Raw genomic sequence first — 17,130 nt, 5'->3', positions numbered from 1 at the left:
GTACAATATTTGGGCGCTATATTTTTCAAAATAGCTTTAAACTGCATTCCGTGTGTGTTTTTGGTCGTGGCATGCAACCAAGGAATCGTAAAAAATAAAAGGTTGTCCACCACTGGTTCATCTTCCTCCTGACTCCATCCTAGAGTTGATTTCACTCAATATCTTCAAGCTAAAATTCCTTATGATAACAACATTTCCTAATAAATTAATATTTCATCCAATATAATCTATCTTCAATAAATTCCATACCCAAGAAAGTCAGCAGCATCATGTTACAAATCAGCAGCATGTTGTAAAGCCTAAAATCAATCCTTATAAATATTCATAACATTGAAAAACTTTTCTTTATGATATTATTTTTGCTACAGTCATCAACTTCCTACATAAACTTATCATAAACAACATTTTGAGCAAACAAAGCTCATCCTTGTTGATATCTTTAAGAACTGAAAAACAAATCATTGAACTTTTCAGTTAACTGAACATGTCAGTTTCATTGACTTTCTGCTTTCTTAATGTCTGATATAGTCAGACATGATTTATCAACAATGATGTACCCGAAATGTCTTTTAAAATGGATTTAATATAGAGGAAATTGAAGAAAATCGGAAGGAATTTAAGAAGAGATTTGCTTTCTTGGTATGTTTTATTACTTACAGTCTAATATTTCCTTAAATTATTTTCATTTCAAGTATTTCCTAAAAATCCCATGATACCGTTCAAATTTATTATTAAAAAAGAGAGAATTCTCATGAAGCACCATATGCAGCAGACGTATTTGGAGTGGAAAATTCTGAGAATTTGTGGGAATGTACGGAAATTACGTATCATTTAAGGAAGTGTCCAAAATCTGAACTCGACAATTTTTTGAAAATGAACTGCATTTGGTCTAGACCGTTTCCAATCACAAAGGTACTCTTGCTGAAAAACGTCTGAAAATCACTTTTCTAGGGGAAGAGGACAAACATGAATGGGTCAACGTGGTTCAATGGCTGGATGTTATCGTACTTCGGTACTTAATTATTGTGATATCGAACAACCGGCCGTAAGTTCGATATTCGACAGTGGATTCGAATCATTTGCAATTGAATCGCGATTCACATCCTTCCTTTGTAAGATGATCCTACTTTTACAATAAGCTGACAATAATGTCACCAAAGGAGTAGCAACTGTAGGTTTACTGAGTGCTTAGGTCTGACGCACCCCCACTCGTTAAGCAATCCATTAGCCACGAAAAGCTTTTGCATCAATGTTTTTGCCTTCAATGAACTGAATAGCTTGGTAGGTTTTTTTATGTCGGATGCATCCCATCCGGATGGGAAAAGTAGGGTCTAAAAATGGAGGGTCTCCGTAATTGACGTACATTCCCTATTTCTATAGACTATAATATTTTCTCCATACGCACATTCACTCAAGTGAATAAAAAAAAAAGAAAAAAAAAATTAAATCCTTAAAGTTGATTAAATTTTAATTTATGATAACATAAAAAAGCGAGGAGAAAAAAATGATAACGAAGAAATAGCAACAAAAAAAGAATCGATTTATAGGAAGAAGGAATCAAAAATGTATATGCGAGTACATAAATATTCATATGTGTGTGTGTATGGGTGTACTTAAGATAGCGAAGAACAAAAAAAGTTGCATAAACAGTGAAACCCTCATTTTTTATTTTCCTTATTTAAAATTTTGTTAGTATTAAATTTTGATGTTTGTTAGAATAATAATGTACTTTATGCATAAGTATATGCTGAGTTAAAAGCTAAAACATAGGAATAATCATAATTTTCATGAAAAAATTCTTTTGTTTTTGTCTTGTTAAAATATTTAGATATGAAAAATGTTAAATTGCGCCGCAAATTGTTGAAAATTGTGTGTGTTGGCTGTGCTGGTTATGTAAAATTTTTAATTTTATTTTCTTGATAGAAAATTTATTGCGCGCTTCCGTTTCCACACATAATGAATATGATTGCCCAAATACATCAATTACTGTTCATTTAATAGAAAAAGTATAATTCCGAGTAACGGAATCAAAGTTGGACTCGAATCTGCAATCCTTCGATTTCTGGTCGCACGCTCCTTCCACTCAGCTATCGGAAGTCACTCGACTATATGACAAATTGCCATGTTTAAATTAAACATTTCTGTATCCCACTCCATTTTCAATGACATACCATTCAATGGCCATTCCAGGAATCCCATTCCACCAATTGTTAATAAATTACATTAAAAATTAGCCAGATTGAGTCTTCCTTACAGATTCATTTCCATAATATTATTAGAAAGTCATGGTGATTCAGGAGAAAAATATAAAAATTTTCCACGAATTTATTCTATTTTGAACACGAAAAAAGCCTCATTATGTATCCAAAACAACTTCCTCAAAGGACGAATATTGATTACATCAACATGTTTTCAGAACGTCCTCTTTCTTAATTTTAAAAATATATTCTTACTAGAATGATGACCCACCAAGCATGGTGGTAAAATCCAAATTTAACGATTAGTCGGACTTCTATTGAGATTTCAAATCTCAGGAAGTTTCACAAATACTGCTAGGAAATTTGATGTTCATGAAAAAGAGACGGAGCTTAGAGCGGAATGACAGTCAGAAGGACAAATGACCTAAATTATATTCTTATTTATTAAAAATTGCTCTTTAATTTTTTACGCTTTTTTTAAAATTAATTTAACAAAATTTGGAAGCAAAAGAATTTGAAATTAAAATTTTAATATTTGAACATGCTTAAGTATTCAAAAAGCTAAAGACGAGGATGTTTCCCTTTTTTTAAAAATTCAATTCTATAGGATTTAATTTCACGACTTGATCCGAAAAAAGTCTTATTTGCTTTTATCCACATTAAATATTTGTAATGGAACATGTTTTTGCATTTACTGCAAATTCCCGTTTAGACATGAAATCTATATCCCCTAACTTTTCAATTTTCAAATTCTCTAAAGATCAGTCTTAGAAAAATTAAAGTATAAGAATTCCCTTGTTGAGGATTATTCAGAATTTGAATTGGATAAATGTTGGAAATTTTTGGCAAATTTTTGACAAATTTTACTAAATTTTGAGTTTTAGAGCTGTTTTAGACAAGTTTTAGAGGTTGAAGTCGGTGAAGTTTGTTAATTTTACTCGAGTTGACTTTAAATCGATTCAAAATTTGAACTGTTTTGTTCAGTATTGCCCTTTCTGTACATTGGTGTGCCGTTTAACAAGCTAAGGTGACGATCAAATTTAACAAGATGTAAATCATATAATTTTAGACATATTTCCTTTATTAGTGATTATTTTGATTATTTTTGATACAATCTATCCCTTCGTGAAATAATCCGACACACCCACACGACATCAACTTAATTTTTTAACACAAAATACTTAATATAAAGCTTCTTCAAAAGAATTACAAATTTTCCTTCAGACTGAGCATGAAAACAGTAAAATCCAATTTTAAACTAAACAGCATTAAGAAATTTTCAAAGCACATGATCAAAAATATATCAATTTTAATTGACTTTTTTCCTCGACTTCAAGGATAAGATTATTTAGTGAATTATTCAAGAACTCATATTCAAATTCGAGCATTCAGCTTTCATCGAATACACGATATGAAGGGGGGATTGATAATTGAAAAGGGAGAAAATTAAATTTCAAAGAAATTCACTGAAAGCGATATTGGAAAAATATTTTTAAAGATTTTTTTTTATTAAATTATCGTAAAATCTTTCAGTTCCTTGTTTCATTGAGTAGCAGCTATATATGGGTTTTATAGGATGTATTCAGATCTAGTCATGAATTTTATTACAGCATACATATATTACTAGTTGTATTCAATATAATAAAGGATATATTTAGAAGTAGGAAATGGGGGGTGGGTTAAGGAGTGGTAAAAGCGCATTTTCTGAGTATGAGCATGTCATTTGAGTTGGTAAGATCCAAATGTGATGGCGCCTTTGCTGGAATCATTCCAGATCCTGGTGGAGCTGTTTTTTGGACTTTTATAGACTCAACACACGGTGGTGCTCAATCTTCTATTTTTAGCAGCATTTCCAAGAATTTACGGAGACACCAGACTATGCCGCGACACACAGATTACATAACATTGCTTTACTCAGCAATTCCCATCACAGTCAAAATGCCAACCATCACAACTCAACTTCTCATCACATCCAGCATCCCCAAAACTCCCCATTAAGATGGATAAAAATTATTTGCAAAGAATATCAATTGATTTTCTGTTCCTAATTCAATTATATCGAAATCTGTTTATGTATGCGATATTATTAATTCAATCCCTCCTTTTACAAACATAGTGTAAGCATAAAATGTGCGTCACACTTCCTTTCTTTATATTCACAAATTTTGGAAATTTCATTATAATTCCCCATCATTTTGCTTCAATCATCTAGAACGATTTTCAATGGTGGAGCTTATGTAATGTACTCAAAACTAATTGATTGAGTATGAATAAGAAAATAGGGAATTATTGGGAATGAAATGAAGCTTCTTAAGATCTGAATATGTGGCAAAATATTGTCACAGATCTTCTAAAATGAAAATATTTGTTTTGTCCTTAAATGTCTTGTTTGAGGCTTAATACACATATGGATAAACAAAATGAATCCTTTAGGAATATATTTAATGTATTCATTGGTCCTGTTTTTCTATTGGTTTTGTAATGCGTAATGAGTCTATGACAATTTCGAGATATTTAATACATTTTGATTGTCACTAATGATGCTATTAGTGTCAGAGTCGACAAGAGCTGGGTTATCCCGATTCCAAGTTCATATTCCAAAGATTGGCGCCTTTCACCGATGGATCCTGAAGAGCTTTCTCTAATATCATCGCTCTTTTCAAAAAATTATGGAATTTTTAGTAGATGTAGTCGTATAAAAAGAACTAGTGATATCCTTGCAAGGATCTTCGAGAGAAGACGGTAACCTGCAAAAGGGGTCACATACCGAAAATAACAACCTGCAAAGAGATCATTGGGAGAAGACGTTAATCGGCGGTCTTTTGCCAATTATTTTTATGAAATTCATGTCAATTGTGGTCGATCCTTGAACTTGCTTGACAATTTTAAAAAATATTGAAATACAAAGTAGACAAATATTATTCCAAAATCAATGGTTTAGAGACAAGTAGAAGTTTGTAGTCAAAACTTTCACTCAAGCTTTCAATTTTAAATTTTAATTTGTTTGCAAACAATTTTTGGATATCTCAGTTTTAATTCTGCTTCTTCAGTGTCTATAGAATTGATATTTCATGAACAACTTTGTTGTTTAGTAACAAAAATTACATCAAATGTGACACAAATGATCCAATGTCTAAATTGAGTCAATATGGCTGCCAAACGGAGGCGGCTTTCATTTGGTATTAGTAAAAGAGGTTTAGGGGAGCCCTAAACGCTATGTGACGGAGCCTACTTCATTAGTGCCACTCGGGATATTATTTTCAGATGCATCATGTACTTATTGTTTCAGAAGTATATTTAGTTATAAAAAAACTCTAATTTTGAAGAATACTATAACCCTTAACTAAATAATATGTGTATACTATGCATGATAAGCTCTTTTATTTTGAAAGCTTTTGATTTCTGAATAATTGAAATTTGTGATATCAATAATTCTGATCTAAATTAATTAAGGCTTCATGTCAATAATTAAATACAAAATCCAATATAAATCACAGATTTATATTTCATTGTGAATGCTTTTTGGAAAGTCTTTTGAATACCTATTTGATTTAAATTAATTTCATTTATTTATAATCGTATATTGAATTTGCTTTGAAACTCTTTTATGAATGAGTCTTTATTTAAATTATGTGTGGGACTGTGATAAATTGAATAATCAAGGCTGAAAATTCATAATTAATAATTTGGATGTAGGATGAACAAGCAGCAGATGATGTTTGTAAAAATGCCATGCCGCAGACATTAAATGCTGTAGGACATTAAATATGAGTCAATTTTAGAAATGTTTGTCAACTTAAAGAATAGAAAATGATGACCATAACACGCATTCGAAGGATTATGTCTTATAAGTCTGTTACAAAATCCATTATTTATATTTTATTAGTCTGTTATTTTATTGTCTTGTTGACACACTTTTTGAAGGCCGTCCTACATTTTTGTTCTTGATCTAATTTCAAAAACTTGTTAAATCTTTCTAAAACTCATTATAGAAACTTTTGAGGTATAAATTATATTAATGGAATTTTCATAATTTGTAATAGTTTTGGTATAAAAATGAGAAATTTTCAAGACATTTACAACTGATAACATACTTATTGTTTTGAACAGTTCAAGATATTACATTTCATATTTCCGTCACGATTAAAGAGTATGGGAAGTAATAAGGGAACGTTTGGAAATTACTCGAATAACTCAAGTCAATTAATCGATTCAAAATCCGGCACTAGGTCGACGAAACCATGGTTTGGTCCCGGATTCAAATCAAATTTGGAATCAAGTCAGATTTAGGTTGAAATTGTGTTAAGTAACGCTAGGCTGGCCAGAGGATTTTTGCAAAATATCGGGACACTTTTGAGAAAAATCAGGACATTTCTAAGTTTGGCACTTTTGGGGTTCTTTCGGTCTATTTTAAGTCTTAATATTCAAAGAACTAATTAAATTACGTACGAAACTTGCAAAAAAGTGCTGAAAATAATTGAAATTCCGATAAAAATATTTTCAGCTTTGGGCTTGAGTCCAGACCTTTAAAAGGAAAATGTTCAAAATTTATCAAAAATTCCAATATTTGTATGGAGTTTTCGATTTGTTGAAAAATAGGGACATTTTGAGGGTTTTTCGGGACAAAGGAGCATAATAAAAAAATACTGCAGCGTCCCGGCAAAAATACAGCAGGTGGCCGCCCTACGGTAATGGTATAAATGGCTTCTTAAACGATGCCGCCTCCCATCAACCCCTACGTAATGCTCCATATTAAAATTCTAAGCCCCACTCCCCTCTTAAGCGTATATAGAGACTCATATATACAGCTATAGAATATAAATACATATTGATAAGAAAGGGGGATATTGTCATCATTTTCTAAGGAACATTTGTTAGAATTGTTCAAGATAAAACACAAATATTTGCTAAGAATTGTGCTGAACTGAAGAATTTTGAATCCTAAAGTATTCTTCTAAATTCACAAAGATTTATTGCAAGGTCCTTCATCTTTGAATTACCCAATTTTATATTCTGAATTAACATTTAACCCCTACTATTTTCAGATACTCCATTTATACAAAATATTCTATATTTGCTACTATATGACCAACCGGCTCCCATACATTAATGCTATTTTAAAATTCATTCATTCAATTTTATCCCTCAATGACTCATATTTATTCTTCAGATGGGATTATTTCGGATGAATAAATGCAATGAATTTTCTTTTACTCAAATTTAGCTTACACATTTTTTTTGACATAAAAGGAAATGTAAATATGTTAAAAATAGAATGAATTTAATAATTTATGTAAGTCCCTGTTATTGTCGTTGAAGATGTGAATGTGCGTATGTGATGTTTGTACAAAAGAATACATAAATGAGAATGTTAAATTGGCTTATGCATTGTTAGCATGAATAACTTTGGAAAAACACAAGAAAAGTGAAATAAAGAAGTAATGAGAATAAACATATTAGTGCGATTTTCACGGTTGGAATAATTATGGAAATTTAATTTATGTGTTAAAGAGTCGCAGAGACTATACAAAGAGGGGAGTTGGAGAGGATGTCGATCAGACTCGGTAGTTGACCAAACGTCAAGTGTTTTACCTTCCCGTAGTATTTCCTGTTTTCACTAAGAACACCGCTGGCCACCGAAACTGTTCCAGAATAAGTACTTTAAAGAATAGAAGTATGAGACTATATATTGACCAGAGGTGAAGGTGGGGGGTTCTTTGGTGGTTTTCAATTTTTAAATATGAAATTTTACATTTTTTCTTGAAGAATCCTGGAAAATTCAAAAATAAAAGCTGTATGTGCGGGTAATTTGAATCCATATCCTGTTTATGGCTAGACTCCTAGATTTAGACGTTTGATAAGTGATCAACAGCATGCCAGAAATTACGAAAAGTCTAAAGTTCAACGCCATTTTAAACAAAGCAACTTTAAAAATCTTTTAAAAATTTAAAGAAATTTAAATTTCCTCAAATAAACTTTCTCAGTTTTTAAGTTTACACATAAAATTTTAAACTTTCAAATTTTCCACGCTAACAAAAAGTGAAGAAAAACAAAACAAAATGAAACCAAAAGCAGAGAAAATGAGATCCATTCAAATTGTTAATTAAAGAGATGAAGAAAATTTTTTTCCAGACACTTTAAAATGGCACATAAATAATGAAAAGTTTTTGAGTTAAAGAAGCAGTTTTTGTCGTCAACATATGAACATAATACTACGCAAATATAAATTGTTCAAAAGTGCCAACGAACTTTTCTAACAACAGAAGCTTTTTTGTTGAAAGTGTTGGGCAAGGGTGGGGTAGAGTTGGGTTTATTTTGAGTGGGGAATTGAAGTAGATTGTTAAAATTAAGTTTAAGTGTTGATTAATCAATGAATATACTCTTAAATTGCTGAATTTCTTTAGTCTGTATGGAATTAGACCAGTGATGGGCAACCTGTATGCTGCGGAACCCTAGTGTGCCCCTAAAAATGTTCGGAAACACTATGAACCGTATGCCTTGTGCAATATGGTAGAGGCTAGCCAACAATGTGTCCTGAAAAAAATAACAGGTTGCCCACCACTGAATCAGACCCCATAATTATGTCTGTCCCACCCCTTGTGTCTACAAAAATTCAAATTCAATTACTTTCCTTCTTTTTCTTATATTTTAAGTATTATAAAACAATAAGGAAGTCTCATCTGGCAATTAAATTTAGCAATAAGTAGCTAATGAGTATCTCGTAAAGATCTCACACCCCTTGATTAATTTTTCATCCCCTTCTTATTATAATCTCCATCTGTTTCTTCTTCTTCTTACTTTTTTTTTCATTTCCAAATTGTCACAATCAATTTTAATTATTCTTTCTGAAACAAGTTTTTCATTCTCACTGCTGTATGAATGAAAAGCCTTTTTGTCGAGCAATGTCAGCAACTGGAAAAAAAATGTATAAATCTCGACACATTTTTTTTCATCTCATCTATTTCCACCATCCATCAGTAATAACAAAGAAATTAAAAAAAAAATACTTCCTTTACTGGTGCTGGTGCGTGAAATTATTGATTGATGATGCAAGAAATTGTTTTGTATGAAAATGTTTGCTTCGTGCACGAATTTCCACAAAAGCTGACGTTGGAAATTATTAACAAGAAGTGAGAATTGGCGTTGAAAGGAGAGTTGGGTGGCTTTGGATTGTCTGCAACAGGGGGGAAGCCAGAAATTTCTTAAAGGGTGAGGGGGGAAGGGTTTGAAGTTCTAATGTATGAAGTGCACCACTGGAGGGGTGGGGGGTCTGACTTCCAAACCTGACCCTCTGAATGCGTTCCTGACCTGAAACTCAAAAATGCTGAGATATTCAAAATTGCTATTTATACTAACCCAGATCCAGACATTCTACTCACCCAAAGACACCCAAATCACCAACCCTGCAAAATATATAAACTTTAAGGCATGCACAGAAATGAAAAGCGTGGGTTTAATTGTTCGACGCTGAAAAAAATACGCAATTCATCATTTCATTTTTAGCACCGGCGACGATAACGATTTTAATGAATGTGTATCATTTAAAACTGAATGCGGCTTAGAACAGCTGCGAATTCTTTCTAATTTAGGCTTTCCATTCATTCATCCTTTTAAAAATAAATTTCAATTTTTTTGTCGCATTTGATGTACTTAATGATAATATGATTTAAAAGTCATTAAATTAGGAGTTTTCAAAAAAATCATGGAACCAGGGTAATGACTGAAAAGAAGGTTAAATACGTAAGTAACTGATTGATGCAAAAAGTATTTCCTGGAATTTATAATAAATTGTCAAAAATGATGATTAATTTCATTCACCGAAGGGCATTGACGTGACTATGCTGAAAATAAATAAATGATTTTTCACGTGTAATTTTTTTTTTTTGAACGTTGTTCAGTTCATTTACCTTATTTGACTTTAAAAAGTTATGGAACAGGTAGCTTTTAAGGGGGAAATATGATTGTTATAATCGTGATTAATGGGAGTTGAAAGAGATATTTTTAAGATATTAAAACGGGTACAGAGACATGAACAGAGACACGGACAGGGGTACGTACAGGGAAACGCACTACGACACGCACAAGGGCACGCACAGGGGTATGTGCAGGGACACGGACATGAGTACGTAGAGGGAAACGCACTAGGATACGCACAAAAGCACGCACAGGGACAAATGCAAATGCACGCTCAAGATCACGCGCAGGAACATGCAGAGGGACACGCACAGGGACACGCACATGCAAGGATACGAACAAGGACATGCACAGAGGCACACACAGGGACGCGCACATGAGCACGCACGAGGACACACACAAGGTCGTGTAATATGTAAGTGACTAATTAAGTCACAATTTGGTCTCTTTTGTCACTCGCCTTCTGATTTATCAGAACATCAACCCCCCTACTTCCCTTCCAGTTTGACAGGATATTTATTTGTGGTACTTATTTATATCCTAAATCCCCACAAACATATCTCTAAACAATTTCCTATTCCAATTCCTCCCGAATAAAAAAACTTCTCATTTAAATTTCCTAATTAATGAAATTTTTCAAGATGATTTTCATTAATTAAATTTCAACAGAAACCATCAGTAAACTTCCTCTTAAACTTTTACCACAATCGAAATATTCAACCTCCATCCTTTAATCCTATAATTTATAATTAAAACTTACAAAATTGCTTCCTTAATTTAATTTCCATTCATTTCTTTTGTAATTAACGTTTTCCTTAAGTATTTTCGATAAATTAACATAAAATATTTGCCTCCACAAAACGAACATTTTTATTCATATTGGGGATACATATTTATGCAATGGAAGCTTTGTTGGAATTTATTAAAGGTAAATAACATTTAGTTTAATTAATTTAATTAAACACTTATTATAGATTTATTTTGTGGGGATCGTAGACAGTTGAAAAAGAAGTTTTAAGGTTTCTGAGCTTATTATGATATAATTAGCATGTAGCAGCTCTTGAACATTAAGACTTGGACCCGAGTAACACACATTTACAATGACAGATAAGTTTCTGTCAAGTTGCAGCTGTCAAATGACAATTTTCATGTTAATTCGCACTTGGAGGCAATTTGACCATGAAGAAACTGATGAACATTAAGACTTAGGCCCGAGTGACATATATTCATCATGGCAGATAAGTTGCTGTCAAGTTGCAGCTGTTAAATGACAATTTTCATGTTAATTGGCACTTGGAGGCAATGTGACCGCATGTTCAACTGATGAACATTAAGACTAGAACCCGAGTGACACAAATTCATCATGGCAGATTAGGCAAACGGCCAATGGTCATTCTTATGTTAATTTCCATATAAATTGCCACTTGTAGGCCATGTGACCCCCATCTGACAGCCATGAACAACTTGTACAGTTCGGATAAGTCTCACAAGTTACACATCCAGCCTTAGAAATCATTTACTAATTACTCTTGATAGGTCTTCACCTCTTGATGACATTTTAAACACCAAACATCCCACCACAGCTCAAACACCACATCATGTAAACCACATTCTATTATTAAAGCTACAATATCTCAATTTTTGTTTATAAATCAAGGAGTTGGAGTCTCTGCATGAATAACTAAATAATTTTGAACGTCATGCAACAATAACATTAATTTTAATGATATGCGTTAATGACAATATAAAGGCCAATTTTCGTCTCCCTTCTTATTTTACTGTGAATGAAATTGTTCAGGGAATTTTCGTCACATTTAAGTGAACATTTGGTGAACATCCAGCTCCTTCTACTGTTTATTGTGATTTCCATTGTTTCAATCATTTCATTGACTTTTTTGGTTATTTTGGTTCCTTGTAAGGAATTTAGATTAATTTATGAGGGAACGGTCAGTCATTAAGAAATGCATAAAATGTTGTTATTGAGCTTATTTAGTCCTTAAGTGCCATCTAAGCATCCTCTATACCAGTGAGGGACAACCTTTTATTTTTTACGGTACACCTTGGGGGTAAGCCTAGGGTGGCCAGAGGATTTTCGCAAAATATCGGGACACTTTTGGAAAAAATTCTTTGGAAATTTGTAGGGACACAGCAGCAAGGTAGAAAAGTACAGCAGAGTCCCGACAAAAATACAGCAGATGGCTGCCCTGGGTAAGCCTCGACTAAAACCGTACATGGCATACGGTTCATTGAATTTTCAAACAATTTTAGAGTCACACAAGTGGTACACAGGTTGTTCATTATTGCTTTACTTACTTACTTTTTACTTCCTTGGCTAGGGCGCACGGGGGCCTATTGCCGCGTTTAAAGAACGTCTGTAGACAGCTCTATCTTCCGATAACTTCTGCCAATTAGGGATATTGAGAGCTCTAGCGTCGTTATCCACACAACTAATCAAGGATTATTTCTTTATGTCCTAAATAAGACAAGGATGTGAAAGTGATCATCAAAAACCATCAAAATTGATCTAAATAGATCTAAATATGTTTGATCAGTTCTATGTCTTTAAGGTTCAAATCCTTCATGACCCACCAATGAGCCACAGCTCACAGATTAACTGACTGTCTAAACTGACTGCTCACAGACTGTCTAAAATGCCACAACATCTTAGAACTTTCCAATTCCTAAAAAACTAAACAATTCTTATGACTATTCTGACGCAAATTAAAGTCCATAAAAGATTTCAAAAAAATCAGAATCCTTAAAAATGTTTATAAAGTTCCTTAAACAACCTTCAAGTGCTCCTTTATATCTAACAAAAAAAATTATTCACAAGCATACCCTTCAAAAAGAAACCACACAAAAATATTCTCAAGGGTTCGAAAATTATTTCATAAAACAATGAACTAATGGTGTTAAGTGGAAAGAGAAGAAGACCAATTTCGGCCTACTGTATATAAGCAAAGAAATAAAAGAAGTGGCTGGAGGTTTCTGGCGGCAATAAAAAGCAAACATCTGGGGAGAAATAAAGGGAACCTCACTTTATTATTATTCTAAATATTTGAATTTCTAATCAATCAAAATTATATGTCATTGCTGTCATTCAATTTATCGAGTGATTTTTTTTGGGGGAAGATGGATGATGGTTAGAGTTGGTGTGGCAGTTTGTCTTTTGTGGATGATACAGAAAGATGTTTCAAAGAGAAATTTGAACTTCTTTTTTACTGGTCTTCTTAAAAGAGACAAAATTAAAAGAATATGGACAAGTTTCCTATCGTTCCAGTTGTTCCAGTCACTTCAATCGTTCAAATCGTTCCAGTCGCTCAAATCGTTCCAGTCGCTTGAGTTGTTTAAGTCGTTCCAATATTTCCAGTCGTTTCAGTCGTTTCCAGTAGTCAATATTCGTTTCCAATCATTCTCATAGTTCCTAGTATTTTATGTCTTCTTCTGTCGTTTCCAACTTTCTCTAGCCGTTTTAAATAAATCGCTATCCTTAACAATCGTACTCTGTCATGTCCAATCATTTTCAATAGTTTTTAGTCATTTTCTGACATTTTGCCATTTTTGAACCATTTTACTAGTTGTTCTTGCTAAATCGGAGAACCTTAAAGTTCATCACCTGTTTTCAGTCGTTCTCAATTAATTTTTGTCGTTAACAGACGTTCCAAACCGATCCTAGTCCATAACATTTGTTCCCAGTTATTCTCAGTCGTTCTGAACCGTTTCCATCCGCTCTGAACAATTTCCAGCCATTCTAAACCATACCTAGCCGTTCTATAACTAGTGAACTTTTTTTAAAATATCAGTTTTTTTTTACCCATTCCCGACTTGATGAATTTAAATCAGCTAAGTTTTAAAAAAAATTGGCAAGCGTTAGCCAGCGATAGAGCCAGCTTCAGGAGCCGACTGAGGGAGGCCATGGATCATACTTGATCTGTACGGCCAGCGAAGTAAGTAAGTAAGTTGAAAAATCGACTAATCACTTGATCGAGTTGAATAAAGGCTTGTAGACTCAGAAGTTGAGTTTCTACACAAACTCCATTAAATCTCCCAAAAAATCAGAAAAAGCGCCCTAAATGACTCCAAACTGACCCTCCACAAAACATTCTAACTAATTTATCGCTCTTCTCGATGTAAATTTCGTTCTTTTCCTTTTTTTCCTTTCCATCGTCTATCATTCAATCTTTCGTTATATTTACATTCATGACATTACAGAAGGGGGTGGAGGGGGAAGTAGAAAAAATATAACAAGTTCTTTGAATGATTGAAATAACAATCAAGGAGTGGCCATTTTTGTCACTTTATATAAATCATGAATAATAATATTAAACGTGATAATTTCATTAGCAAAGCAGTAAACAATAAGGAAGTAAATTGTTATAATTGGCACTTGGAAATGAAATTACACAAAAGCCAAAGACTTTTGCAAATAATTCATATTGATGCTTAAGGCTATTGGTAAATGGGAGCGATAATGTTGATTGTAATTTTTGGGGATTTTTATCATTGATGGAAATGAATTTATTTGTAGGATAAAATCATAGTGTGGCTTTCTCAAAAACGACTGTTAATTTTTTTCAAAAAAATTATTTTTGTCGCTAAAATTCAATTTTTTTTGACCGTTACTTATACTTTTCTTCGTAACGTAAATTTTTATTTTAAAATAAGTTGAGTTCGAAATGTTCGATTTCTTCGACAATCAAATGTCGAAGAATTCGAATTTGAGACGGCCACACTCTGGATAAAATGTTGAGTTTTGAAGCAGAGTTGGTCAAGGGCCAAGCTAGACACTCCAAAAGTACAGTACTGTACTTACTGTACTTGTTGAATTTATATGAAAGTACAGTGCTGTATTTAAAATAATTACTGTACTTCAATGGAAAGTATAATAAGTGCATTACAGTACTGTACACTAGAGTGTCTGACCCTTTGAGTTGGCAGTACTTTGGAGTCCGAACTCCTGAAGTTTACAAACTCTGTTTGTACGTAATTATATTTATGTGTATTGATCAGGTTGGCCAACCGAAGTTGACCTATGAAAAAATTTGTTTTAGACTCATTAGAGTTTCTTCATCACACGGTAATCTTTAGTAAAAGGCGAAAGATTAATTCGATAATTGTGATGAAGACAGAGTGATTTGGTAATGATTCCAAAATGCATCTTATATTACCAATTTCTGCTAACTCTTGTGAAGTATGTAATCCTGAAGAAAAATTTCAAATTTTACTTTTTTTGGTCGAATTTGTTGGTAAAAGATTTTTTGTATCCTTTTTTATGAATTTTTATGAATCATGTGATTATCTTAAATAATAAACTTCAAAATATTGACGATTTTATAATTTTCTTGGATTTAAAGAGTACAGACACCGTTTCAAACATCACAGTTCATTACTCCTATCAATTTTCATGTCAATAAATGTGCTGATTCGAAAGTGACACGTAAAGTCCTTTTGTAAAGAAATAATCACCCCCAAAACAGTCATCAGATAACACATTGGACATCCACATATGTGAGCCAGTGACCCGAAAAAATTAATTGTCATTCTGTATCGTTAATACCTACATTTCTATCTTATCTGTTGCTCTACTTTCCACGCAGGTGATTATGTGGATTTCCCATAGCCATTTTTATCCTGTCAGCCATCACAATCGACCTTTTTCGTCATCATCAACCTGATAAACTCAAACAAATCAATCAACAAGGAGTAAAAAAAAGCGCAGCTTATTTGTTCCCTGATGAGATCAAGATAGAAAATTCTATTTTAATGACAAACCATACTTAATGCTTCCTCTTATTTCAGTACCCCAATTTTAATACAAAAATCCGATATTGATTGAGGATGGAACCGTTCCTAACAATTTAGTAATAAAAAGAAAATCTTAAAAGATAACAACAGGCGCCTCATGTGTACATATCCGCATTAAGGACACTCTTGAGAAATTTTTCTTTCGTTCCTTTTATCTACTTCCTATTATTTTCATCCTCTTCTTCTACCCCAGCTCCGGTCTTTTTAAAAAGTAGTACCATGCATTGTACTGGCACATTTTTATAAACATTGACACAAGGATGTTGGAAAGATGCTGAATAGAAATGGGAATACCGTAATTTTTTTTGCTTCAAGTATTTTGAAAGAAAGCACTCGACATAATTATAAGGAAGAGTATCAGTAGAAATCCTCTAGGATATACACAAGAATAAGGAAGAAATTAAATTGAAAACCGCTATTTTACTTCCAATGTTGGTATTTTTTATAGGAATTGTTATGGGAATTGTAGGAAAATTGTTCAATTATACATCATATGATGATTCATATACTCAAGTTGTACAGCCGTTGCTATGCTATTGAATGACTCTACCCGAGCGACGCATTGCTGCGAATCACATTTTTAAAATTGGTAAAAATCAGGCCGTCAGGGCAAGGTCACGCCTTAACGTTAATGCGGCGATATAGCGGTGCCCTAGCAAGTATAATGGTACACTCACAAGCAAAGCAATGCCTAAACTAGCACAGTGTGTAGATCGAACCTTACATCTTCAAATGCAAAATGATTCTGATAGTATTTGCCAAAATCAGATACGCATAGATGCATAGATGCAAAAAACTGTAGGCCTGCGCATCTGGGCGAGCCCTACATTCTGACAAAACAACCCTAATGAATCCGCAGTAGTCTTACTTTAATGCTGAATTTATGTTCATACACAGTATAAAATCATACCCGCTAAATAGATTGTTGTGTTTCCATGCGAATAAATAAAATGAACTAGAATTGAACTAAGAATATAAAACATGGAAAATGGGGGGAGAAGCATTAAGAATGGGGAGAACTATCGACAATAGATACAGTATAATGTGTATAAAATTGTATGTTTCTATAAGCGGAAAGAAAATGTAAAGCATACACACGTCGCGGTTTCACATAATAAAGTACACAAACTTGTATTTCTGCATTTAAAATAAACAATTTTTTTGGATTTTTTTTTCTACAAAATCAGCATGATGAACAAGGTTTTTATGGATA

At 32.9% G+C, this 17,130-nt stretch overlaps 1 non-coding gene across 1 annotated transcript; it reads right to left on the bottom strand.

Moving 5' to 3' along the window:
• Nucleotides 1–15,124: 15,124 nt before the first annotated feature.
• LOC139095618 (U5 spliceosomal RNA) lies at nucleotides 15,125–15,246 on the bottom strand. Its single transcript, XR_011544884.1, has one exon. It is a non-coding gene; the product is annotated as a U5 spliceosomal RNA (small nuclear RNA).
• Between the last annotated feature and the right edge of the window lie 1,884 nt (nucleotides 15,247–17,130).

The sequence above is a fragment of the Chironomus tepperi genome, unplaced genomic scaffold (assembly GCF_022539635.2).
Source record: "Chironomus tepperi strain 1889 unplaced genomic scaffold, CSIRO-AGI_Ctep_v1 contig_367, whole genome shotgun sequence".
Lineage (NCBI taxonomy): Eukaryota > Metazoa > Arthropoda > Insecta > Diptera > Chironomidae > Chironomus > Chironomus tepperi.
The sequence above is the reverse complement of the archived record's forward strand: the minus strand, read 5'-3'. Positions and strand labels throughout refer to the sequence as shown.